This window comes from Chanos chanos, chromosome 9 (assembly GCF_902362185.1).
Source record: "Chanos chanos chromosome 9, fChaCha1.1, whole genome shotgun sequence".
Lineage (NCBI taxonomy): Eukaryota > Metazoa > Chordata > Actinopteri > Gonorynchiformes > Chanidae > Chanos > Chanos chanos.
In genome coordinates this window covers 20,705,138-20,717,525 of record NC_044503.1, presented here as the reverse complement: position 1 = coordinate 20,717,525, position 12,388 = coordinate 20,705,138, and the positions used below count along the sequence as shown (strand labels likewise).

Sequence of the window (12,388 nt, the reverse complement as noted above, 5' to 3'; positions counted from 1 at the left end):
TACATTAGGCTTTATAGTAATACTGTACCTTGAGTACTGCAGTAACTGTTTACCTTTACCCACTTCAATCAAACATAGGTAACTATGATTAAAGCCTTTATAAGTGTTTAATTTACAAGATGTCCATTTTATAATTACTTCACAATAATACACATGAAGCATGAATAGCACGAAAATCATTAAAGCATGTAAAACCTTCTAAAAGATGAATAAGTCATTTAGGACCTGCCCAGGGGTCTGCTGAGGAGTCCTGAACAACACAACCCAGAGATCAGTACACATTTCACACTTTAATATAAAGAGCAGTGTTTGCACCTGTTTCCACCATGCACATCCACCACTCAGAGTCTCCTGTGTAATCGACATTAAACAGCTCATACCTGTTTTAGTATAAGTACACAGTCAATATTTATTATGATCATGAAATGATTTCTAAATGCCAGGTAAGCACATTTTTTTTTAAGATTTGTTAAACGCTTGTTAATTGGTAGTTCATGTTTGTTAAATACTTGCTAATTTTTTCGCACTTGTATAACACTAATTAAAACGAGTTAAACACTTAAAAATACAATTAACAAAATCGTATACAGTCAGTAACCTAACTCTGAGAACAGATGACACAAGTTGGCTGGTTTGAAACCATAACAAAATATTTTTGGAATAGAATTTGACCTCCATCGCAGCTATGTTCACATGCAATGCCAAACTGTGATGTACTGATGTCCAGCACATAACTCCCCACAACCATACACATTATATGTCTGACACACATTTTGTAAGCATGCAGTATGTATCATGTTATCGATATTATCTATATGATATTATATTATCATAGCTCTGTATCATATTAAGACTCTTTGAGACTAGTTCTTTAAGGTGACTCCCAACATCATTTTACAGAACATCAGCAGAAAAAAATATGTCTAAAGTCAGATACACTGCAAAGAAAATGTCAGCCATGGGCTATAAAAAATAGGACAACACCACTGTCCTCAGAGCAGAAATGAACAGGGCTGATCAGAAAAACTTTACACGCCTGATCTGACGAAATAACCTACCAGATGCAAATACTCAGGCCTACCAATGTGAAATTACAATAGAAAATATTATGTCATATGTCTGGCTTTAATGGGGTTTAGTTTCAGGTATAATCTGTCAGACACAGATAAGAAGTCACTTGCATTTAAGCTTTGTGATTCTACCTCAGCTGACATAACACAAACTTAATACGAATAAAAAACAGTACTTCAAATAAGCTTTATTGTAAAGACCTAGACTAGGTTTATTTATTTGCATCTAACCACTCTCAGTTTCATGAGAACACAATGCAACAAAGTGACAGTGGTCCAGGTCCAACAGGTCTGGCAGTCACTTAAATAGCAGAACCGACAAAAGTTCACAAGCAGGGCCAACTGATGACACAGCAGCCGACACAGCACAAATAAAACGACACAAACATAATGCAGATAAGAATGACTTACACTGACTATCTGTAGGTCTACTTGAAAATAAAGTTCACACAGCGATCTTATGTTGTTGTAACAAGTTGTAACAAGTTCTAATGAAGTTCTAAGAGTCTTTTGCTCCTCTTTTCGCTGCAGGTTTAACAGTTGCATGTTTGTCCTTCTATATAATATTTCTCCCTAAAATCTAATTTTGAATATTGTTTAAGGTGGTTTATGTGCATGTTAGACCATTGTGGTATAACTAAATGGGCTGTCAGTGAAACAGAAACAAAGCGAGTGAACTGGAACCTGAACGCTACACGTTTCAGAATCAGATTCATGTTTGCTGAGCCACTTTGTGTGTAAATATGACCTGTTCATTTCTTACATTATGAATAGATTTACACCAAGAGGCAGTGAACAACGATAAAGAGCAAAAGAGACTAAAGCACCGCTTGCCATTCTTTTGATTTCAGGCAGCAAAAGTCAGTATTTTCTCATTATAAAATTTCAAAGAATTAAAGTAATTCAGAGAGAGAATGAAAAGTAGAACATAAATTGTTATACATACACACCAGTTTATTAAATTTTGCTGTTCCACTGCCTATTTGATTTACTGCCTATGCTCCAAACCCTAACTGCACATCACTACACTAGTTTTAAATAGAGCATAATTACAGCTGGAATCCATTGCTCCACCTCGTGTCATGTGGTAAAAGAACTAGTTTTAAATAGAGCATCACTACAGCTGGAAGTGATGGGAAGAAAAGAAAATGTCAAATAGCTGGTGTTCCTCATAACTGTGAGGGCGGTGGGTATTTGTGCTCCACCTGCTTGTGCTGACGTGACAGGAAGACAATAGGAGAGTGGTGTGAAGAGAGGCCACAGACTGAAAAGGAGCAGCACAGCCTGACTGAAATATAGGCAAAACGTAGTACATTGCTACGCCACTATTTTGTTTTGATTAGAGCACTATTCATAGCTATTCAACTTATTACATTGCTTTGTTGAATACTCGATTCTGATTGGTCAGTTATGGCATTCTACAGTCTGTTACTTCTGAATAGCAGACTGCTGCTATGAATAACAGACCGTTGTTATTTTTTTTTTAGCGGAAGCAAAAAATCATTTTTAAATCAATAAAATCATTTTTTGATCAATATTTTGTGTCAAATGATTGATTTCTTGATTAAGCAGCCATGTAATAAGCTGGATAATATACAACAAGCCAGTCATTATGGCGAAAAAAGAAACCCTTCAGGATAGTGAAGCGCAGGGGTCTTGAATGGGTTACTTAGAGGATGCAGACGCAACGGAGCTTGTTTGACCAGGAGGAGATTAGGCTAGTGTTCACCTGTTAGCCTTGTGTTGGCAGTGTAGAAGTAGGTCTACCTTTTGTGTGATTGTTTCAAATTGCATCTGCACTTGACAAGGATTGAAATATTTGCATAGTCTGTTAGGCTACCTCCAATGTTAGCAGTCTACCAATTTTTGACCACTCATTTGCTGGTCTCCAGGCCCTACCCCATTTTCCAACATGGATTTGGGAGATCCAACCAAGATGATTTGTAAAGTGTGCAGAAATAAATTCAGCAGAGGCAAAGATGTTGAACATCTGTCAACATCTACAATGCACAATCCTACCCTGGTATCCACCCAACCCCCCACAAGTACCGCATCAACGAAACAGCCAAGTCCTATCCCTGCAAGTCATCCTTCCATATCACCTATCTTAGCTTCTTTTAATGCAAAACAGGTTTACCCACCTAAGGGGTACTGTCACACCATCAACAGGAGCTAGTGAAGGCCTTGGTCAAAATACTACAACCATTTGAGGAGGCAACATGTACTGTGTGCCAAGATGTAGCCTCTCTGTCCTCTGTGATCCCTTGTGTGCAGTCTCTTCAGGCTTCAGTGACAAACTTAAAGAGCAATTACAAAGTACGAAGTCCACCAGAGGCACTTAAACTTGTGACAACATTGCAGTCTCAGTTGGATGAATGCTTCCAGACTGTCTTTGATCATTCTTTAGGTCATGACTATATAAGGCCACCCTGCTGGATCCCCGCTTTAAGAGGCTGTCCAAGTCACGACTCAGTCCATCAGAGTTTGAGAGGCTGAAGGCAGCCTTCTGCACTCTTCCACAAGCTCCTGGTACTTTGTGCGCTTCCTCTTGTTTGCCTCGTCTATGCACTCTTCCCAGGGCACTGAGTTCTAGCATGATCATTTGCTTTATGGACTCTGAAACAATGATCATGTCTGGACGAAGCTGTGTTGTTGTTATCTAGGCTGGGAACTTCAGCTGTTTGCCCAGGTCCACTTCCAGTTGCCAGTCAATGGCAATGGCGAGGGGACAAGACTCAGCGCTGGGTTGTTGGTGGGGCTTCTCTCCGGTTCTGAGGAATGTGATAGTCTTTGGCTTGTGGTGGCCCTTGCTGGTGCTGATGGCTGTGGCGACACTCTCAGTGACTGCCTTGAGCACTTGATCATGGCGCCAGCAATAGCGCCCGTCTCCAAGGGCTTTTGGGCAGCTGCTAAGGAGGTGTTCCAGGGATCCTCTTCCAGAACAATGAGGGCAAGAGGGTGTCTCACTTTTGCCCCAGACGTGAAGGTTTGCTGGGCTTGGTAGGACATCATAGACAGCTTGGACCAAGAATCTGATGCGATGGAAGTATGCTTGCCAGATGCTGGACCAGGTGATCTTTCTTTGCAGTGCATTTTCATATCTAATACATGCTCCTTGCTTTCCCATCCCTACCATCCTGCTGGCTCATACCTCCTCCAGGCCTGCCCGCACTTCCTCCTGAACGAGATGTTGCTGCTCTTTGCCCTGGATGTTGTTAACCCTGGTTGCCGTAAAGTAGCTTATGCCTGGATGTCCTGTAGCTACGGACCCCACCAATGCCTTCTGTCTCAGCCACCTCCAGGGATTTGTCTGCACTCCATTTCCTGCCTGTTTGGACCTGGAGGCCGGCAGATGCCACTTTTGGATCCCTGGATTTTCTGTACTGGAGAGCTTCCTGTGTTTGTGCCACCTTGTATTCTTCAGAAAGGCCACTGATCGGGAGCTGCAAGATGTTACTGGTGCCATACAGAGCAGCACTGCTCAGACTACGAGGTAGACCTAGCCATCTTCGCAATTAGCTGCTGATTTTCCACTCCAGGGCCTCGACTGTTGTTATGGGCACTGCCTACACCAGCAGAGGCCACAGGATCTGGGTTAGTATGGAGTGCTGGTAAATCCAGGCCTTGAACCCCCACAGCAGGCCTGTTTTGTCCACCTTGGTTAGCCAGGCCTTGAGGTCTTTGCTGCCGTGTCTTGTAGGCTGCAGTCAAAGATATTCCCAAGGCTCTTGACTGGCTGCTGTAATGGATGGGATGGTGGCTCTGGCCACTGAGAACCGGACCTTGTGCTGATTATTCGTCACTGCTCTACGGTCTGTCTCTAACATTTACGTTGTGCTGCACTTGTAATCTTGTGTGCTTGTTTTAATCTTGCTCTGTGTCTACTTCGTTAACGTTGCCTATCAACACATTCTTTCTACTGTTTGGCTGCTAGCGTGCTAACACCAGCTTAGCCTTCTTGCTAACCTTACTTACACAGCAATAGTGTGTTGATAGTTCACGTTTACGTTACCTCTGTTTATCTGCCACTATGTCTTGCTCTCTCTGCCTTGCTCTCGTAGAGAAGTTGTCTCTCCTAGAGAGACGTGTCCGTCAGCTAGAGCAAGGTAGCGCTAGCTCTAATTTTATTACTATAGATTCGACAGGCACCCCAGATAGCATTAGTTTAGCCTTTGAGCCGATTAGCGGCTCAGTCTCTCCCTTTAGTGCAGTTTCACCGGCAGAAAAGGAGTTTGTTACGGTCGTGAGTGGCAGGAGGTCTCGCCGACGCCGACACTAGCCGTCATCCGTAGGGCCGACTCACAACCGCTGCTGGTGGTGAGTCGCTATGCTACTCTTGTTTCTCCTGCTTGCCGGCCCGGGTCCTCTACCTCCCTTGGCCGTCCCAAGCCCCGTACCTTAGTTATAGGGGACTCAGTGACCTGAGGGATTAGATTAGCAACGCCAGCGACTGTTACCTGTCTCTCCGGGGCCAGAGCTCCCGACATAGAAGCTAACCTTAGGGTGCTGGCAAACAGGAATAGCCGTATCAATAAGGCACACCACATAGACACTAGCTATGGCAATATCGTTATTCATGTCGGCACCAACGATATTAGAATGAGGCAATCAGAAGTCACAAAGGTCAACATAGCTACGACTTGTGACTTCGCCAGAAAGATGTGTCGGCATCGATTAATTGTCTCTGGCCCTCTACCAGCTAGGGGTAACGATGAAAGATATAGTAGATTATTGCAACTGAATCGCTGGCTGGCGCAGTTTTGTTTAGATCAGGGATTTGATTTTGTAGATAAGTGGCCCTCTTTCTGGGGTAGACCTGGCTTGCTAAAAGCAGACGGCCTACACCCTAATGGGCATGGTACTGCTGTTTTATCAGGTAACATAGATAGATGTTTGAGTCAGCTATGACATCTTTCACTAGAGCGGGCCAGGTCGCAGGTGATTACAGAACCTGCTAATGAAAACCCCTCAGAGGCTGCTGAGTTCCATGAATCAATGACTCCTCTCCTACACATGTACTGAAGCAAGCGTGCAGAAGATTTGAACGAAACTGGCGCGCCACTAAACTGGAGGTCTTCCGCCTCGCCTGGCATGATAGCTTGATAGCCTATAAATGCGCCCTCTCCACGGCCAAATCCGCCTATTACTCAAGAATAATTAATCTCAACAAAAACAACCCGAGATTTCTATTTGATACAGTATCAAAATTGACCCAGAACCACTCCCCTCAATCCAGTTCTATTACCACATGCGACTTTGTCACATTTTTCTCACAAAAAATAGACTTAATCCGTTGTGATATTCAAAGCAGTCAACAAAATCAATGCGCCGGTATACTTCCCATCACTGCCCCAGAGCCTAATCAGGATGTGCACTCTTCAACCCAATTTGACCCTATCTCCCTAGACGCGCTCTCCAAACTGGTGCACTCCGCTAAACCAGCCTCTTCCCTGCTCGATCCCCTACCTCCTAAACTTTACGTAGAACTTTTCTTAATCCTCGGCCCTACAATCCTCAACCTTTTAAATTTGTCAATTAAGTCGGGCGTTCTACCCTCTGCTTTTAAAACAGCCGTGATTAGCCCCCTACTTAAAAGACCTAACCTCAACCCAGAAAGCTTGAATAATTATAGGCCAATCTCTAATCTCCCGTTTCTTTCTAAAATACTCAAAAAAATTGTCGCTGCGCAACTCATTGCATATATGTCCTCCAACAGCCTCTTTGAAGTGTTTCAGTCGGGATTTAGGTGTTTTCATTCCACTGAAACCACATTAACTAAAGTGACTAATGATGTATTACTAGCCATGGATGCTGGTGATACCTCAATACTTATTCTTCTCGATCTGAGTGCAGCATTCGACACAGTCGATCACACCATACTGTTAAAGCGCCTGGAAAATCAAATTGGCATCCGTGGCCTGGCGCTCTCCTGGTTAAAATCTTATCTCTCAGAGAGAAAGCAGTGTGTCCACCACAATAATGTGACATCTGAGTATCGAGAGCTTAACTGTGATGTCCCACAGGGGGCGGTCCTTGGCCCTCTCCTTTTCTCTATCTACATGCTCCCTCTTGGAGACATTATTCGCAGCTATCACATTAACTTCCACTGTTATGCTGATGATACTCAGATCTACGTACCAATCAAGCACAGTGACCGCTCTGAATTGGCCAACCTTGAGGCGTGTCTCTGTGCCATTAAAAATTGGATGTCTTCAAACTTCCTGATGCTTAACGCAGGTAAGACAGAAATGCTAGTCATTGGATGCCCTCCGCATAAGCATCTTTTTAATAATTTTAAACAAAAGTTTGACAACTGCATTCTCTTGCAAAATTCCACAGCTAAAAACCTTGGTGTGATTTTTGACTCTAGTCTCTCGCTTGTCACTCATATCAAGAAAACTACCAAAATGGCCTTTTATCATCTCCGCAATATCGCCAAAATTAGGCCCCTACTATGTTTAGCTGATGCAGAAACCATTGTCCATGCATTTGTCACATCTCGCCTCGACTACTGTAACGTTCTGTACTCTGGTTTGCCCGCCTCTAGTACCAGAAGTCTTCAGCTCGTCCAGAATGCTGCTGCCAGAATCCTGACCCAAACTAGGAAGTTCGATCATATCACTCCTGTCCTGGCTTCCCTTCACTGGCTCCCAATTCACATGAGGACTGATTTTAAAGTCCTCCTATTAACATTGAAAATTCTCCATGGGCACCGGCCTATCTTTCTGATTTAATTGCACTCTACAACCAAGGCTGATTTGACTCTTTTGACCACCTCCCATCCAGCTGGGCTCCCTCATGGCGAACTCAACCGTTGGGGGTTGTGGACTTATGAGGGCCATGTGTGGCTCAAGCTCCTGGTGTCTCTCTGGGTTGCTCGAGGTGCTGTGCAGAAAGGTGTTCACTTCCTCAGGTGAGCACGCAAGGCTGCCACTGTGCTTGTCCCCTAGCAGCATCTTAGTGAAGGCAAAAGGGTTAGAAATAAAAGCAACATGCTTCCTTGCTCTTTCTTTCTCACCGCCTCTGGTGCCGCTCTGCCCTGCGCAGGGTCATAAGCTTCTTCCTCAGAATGTTATGGAGCTCAACAAGCGGTTGCCTTTCCTCCTCACTAGCCACCTTGTGCTGTCGTTTTAGGGTTCGGAGCTCTTGCCGCAGCTGGTGTACTGGCGTAAAGATTGACCTCTCAGAAGTGTAGCTGACTATGATAGCCGTCATAGCCTTGAGCCAGGAGTCCACCTCCCCCTTGGATGTAGTTTCAATGATCTCACATCTTCATCACACTGCAACCACGTGGTCTGGCTGTTAGCTGGTGGTCACTTGATCCGCCTCTTTGGGACTATTCTGCAGGGATTGAAAGGCTGTACTGCTTGGAGGGACTGGGCTCTGTGGGGTGATTCCTGGCCGGGCTCCTCCTGCGTCTCACCAGGAACAGATCCTGTGCGCTGCAGTTCATTCAAACACTACTTGCCCTCACAGAGGGAGATGAAGTAAGTGTGTGTGTGTGTGTGTATGTATGTATGTATGTAATGGGAAATTCTTCAATTACGGTCCATTTTGGTCAGGACAATATTATAATTTAGCATCTAGCATTTTTCTTTATATAAAAATGCATTGCTATGGTTTATTTCTCCATTCTGTAGAAACACATTCTGTTTCTGGCTGTGATGACTTTGTTAAATAATACCAACTGTACTCTAATATTAAGCATCTGACATTTCCTGTTGTGGAAATGACATTTTATCATATTTCTTTTAAAATCTCATGATATGTTAGCCTGCTAATGTCAGTTTAAGGGATAGCATTATGTATACACAAAATACAGAATATTGAATGAAACTGGTCCAGTTGTCTTTACATTCATATGAAATATGAGCTGTGTGGAAATGATACCCAGTAAACATACTGTCAATTTAACTCATATTTACCTTGATTTTTCCTCTTTTTATTAGCCCTTATGGAGGTCACTCTTTTCTCCAGTCATGTGTTCCCTTGCAGAGTGCCTGTTGCTATAGTGACCAAGTATACAAACCCTAAAATGTGATTCCAGAATTCTGTTTTCTACAGTGTGGTGGAAATGACAGTGCACCCAAGGGACATAGGTTCTTTTTATGAAAAATACAAGAAAATGTTAAGAAATATTACAATACATAATATATTTCATTAAAATAGACATTAATGTCTAATTTAAATTTGAACTCAACATTATTTCAATATTAAATTCAAAATAAAGCAGAGCTGAAGGTCCAAAGTCCGTCTTAGGGACAAAGGAAACGTAGTAAGAATCATACATAAAAGGCCTCTTATTACATAGTAAAATTAATAACTGAGCAGCCATTTATTTTTTATAAGTTCCTCTTTGTGTGAAGTAAGTGTGACAAAAATAAAAATGTAGAAATGTATTTTGTTTTTCTTATTTCTGCAAGAGACACAAAAAATACCATAGTTGAAGCATCACCCATATATATATATAAAGTTTATTATTTAGAGCCCAGTATCATTATTTATAGTCTCAAAGGGCTTTACATGTTTATAAAAATGTCAAATCAAAATTATATTATCCATAAATTCAAAATTATAGATTTGTCTTTAGTCTGATTTTAAAGGTGTGCCTCCCTAACGTCTGTAGGTAAACCATTCCAGAGGAAGGGAGAGCGGTAGGAAAAAGCTTGGTATCCAGTGGACTTTTTAACTCTTGGAACGATTAATAGTCCAAAATCTTGAGAACGAAGGGTATGAGGGGGATTATAAGGTGTAATTAAGTCAGATAGGTCGGCTGTCGCAGGCCCATGCAGAATTTTATGTGTAAAGATCACTAAAAAGATGCTTATGCATAGGGGGACCAATGACCAGCATTCAGTCTTGCCTGCATTAAGCATCAGGAAATGTGAAGACATCCAACCCTTAATAGCACAAAGACATCCCTCAAGGTTAGCCAATTCAGAGTGGTCATTATATTATATTATATTATATTATATTATATTATATTACATTACATTACATTATATTACATTATATAGCAGACAGGTAGAAATATTTAACAGATCTGATGCTACTGTCATGTTTATTGTCTGCTGTAATGACTTCTCTCAACAACATGTTTACTGTGCTGGTAAAAACTGTGGTGTATTTAAGAAGGAAAATAACATGTATAGGTTCCTGTATTCAAAGGCAAATGATCAAAAAGTGTCTCATATAAATGTGAAAAGCATGATGTAGAGAAGAATATTGCATTACCTTCTGTCAGGTGACCCTGTAACTCTTCAGACAGACAGGTCCAGCTCATCATCAGTCCAGACTGTTTGGGACATTCTGGCTCCCTAGCTCAGAACACAGAACTTAAGTTTAAAATCTTAATGACTCTTGTGTAGGTTACTCCAATGTTCCTGTTAAAAATGTCTCTCTCCAAACATGTCTTAGCCTCCATAGAGAGACACAGCTACACACCCTGAGTTCAAAGAGCAGGATTCAGACAAGTTAGTTCCTGGTTTATTAAGTACAGAGATCAAACTTCACATTATCAGAACAACAGTAAAACCTCAGTCCACTTTATTCTCATTATGTTCCACTGGTCAGGTAGAAATGGTATAGAGACACAAACTAAGGCATTTGACTGTATTCACACAGTGACACATTTTTGTGTTTTGTGAACCATGAATATGACAGAAAGAGAGAGTGAAAGAGACCCAAATGTTTGATTCGGTACATAATTAAAAAACAATCAAATCAATAAATTATTAATTATAAACCTAACACACACGATAAAGCCACTGACTCACACTTTCTCACACACACACACACATACAACTTTATTTCACTACTTTTTGTTCATATTTCCCACTGCCAAATGATCTCTGTTCAGTTCTAATGCTGAAGAAATATGATTAATCCTTGAAAAAGAAAGTTTAAAGACTTGGACAAAGGCATTTAAGATGTGACTCCGATGGAAGAATTAGAGCGCTGGAGTATCAAGAACATATTGTTGTGTGGAAGGCTCCTGTAAGCTAAGGGTGTAGAACAGGGGTGGGCAAATCCGGTCCTGGAGGGCCATGGTCCCGCTGTTTTTCTTGTCAGCTAACTAAATATAATCTGTGGTTGGCTGAAGAGCGTGCACACCTGTTTACAAGGTGAAAATCAACAGGTAACTGAGAGATGAAAACAAAAACCCGGCAGGTCACTGGCCCTCCAGGACCGGATTTGCCCATCCCTGGTGTAGAATTTGGTTGAGACGGTAGGGTCATGTCCCTACCAATATCCAGCGTCAACTGAATTGTCCCAAGCAATAATTTTGATCAAAAAATTAAAATATAACCACTATTGTCCGTCAGTGTCTAGTCAATGTATTTGGTACTCAAACGGTTAACAGATCTCGTTCTGTACCACGAGTCCCACCTCCCTAACCCAATATCGCTAATAGGATTGGCTTTGCCATTTCTTGCTAACGTGTGAGAGGCGGTGGCTACATCTGGTTGTAAGATGTGCCAAGCTCCGTCAAGTAGATATCCATGTAGGGTAAGTGAGGAGGACACCATCCTTATACTAACAGTTCTGTACACGAAAATAGGGGACAAATCGCGTCTCATATTGATTCAGTAAGGGACAATGCATTTTATTTTTCGATACAGGATGATCTCGTATTATACGGGAAGGGTGGCAACCCCAAATGTTCGTGTCTTTCTTCTGTTAACAAGTAATGTCCTAAAGTTTACTTTCTTTTAGTCTGTGACCCGTTACTGTGTATAGATTTTAGTTAAATGCAAATACATGTTACATGTTAATAAACCATTTGGTTTTCAGCATTAAACAGTGTTTTTTTTTTTCTTTCTCTCTTTGCAATGACACCCTCCCTATTCATTGGTTTTGCATTAGACATTTTGCAATGTATACGAGGGGTGCGCAGGGAGGAGGGGGACGGGGTTGTTATGTCCCAACCAATGCTGAGGCCAAAAAGGGGCAGATTTAGGCATGGGCGACATGGGCAGCTGCCCAGGGTGGCATTTGGCCGGGGGCAGCACGGGGTGCCTGCACAAAAAAAAAAAAAAATCGGAATGGTGGCATTGGTGCAATTGGTATTCTATCGCACATTTGCATGTCACGTAAATGATATCATGTCACCATCTGGATCAAGTAACCTTGTTGGAGTGGGCGCCCTGCTTCTAGTTTGTAAGCTAGGTAGGCTACTGCCTACTCAGAAGTACGAGATGGGGAGGAGGGGGGAGTTCGGTTGACCTCAGGTCACCCCACTTGAAGCCCAAGGTAGGGGGGTACAGGAAACTATTAAATAGCGCGCCTCTAACTTTGCACAGTGCTAATGCAGTAAA

At 42.3% G+C, this 12,388-nt stretch overlaps 1 pseudogene; it reads right to left on the bottom strand.

Moving 5' to 3' along the window:
* Positions 1 to 3,539: 3,539 nt before the first annotated feature.
* On the bottom strand, positions 3,540 to 8,623 carry LOC115821467 (uncharacterized; annotated as a pseudogene).
* Positions 8,624 to 12,388: the final 3,765 nt, after the last annotated feature.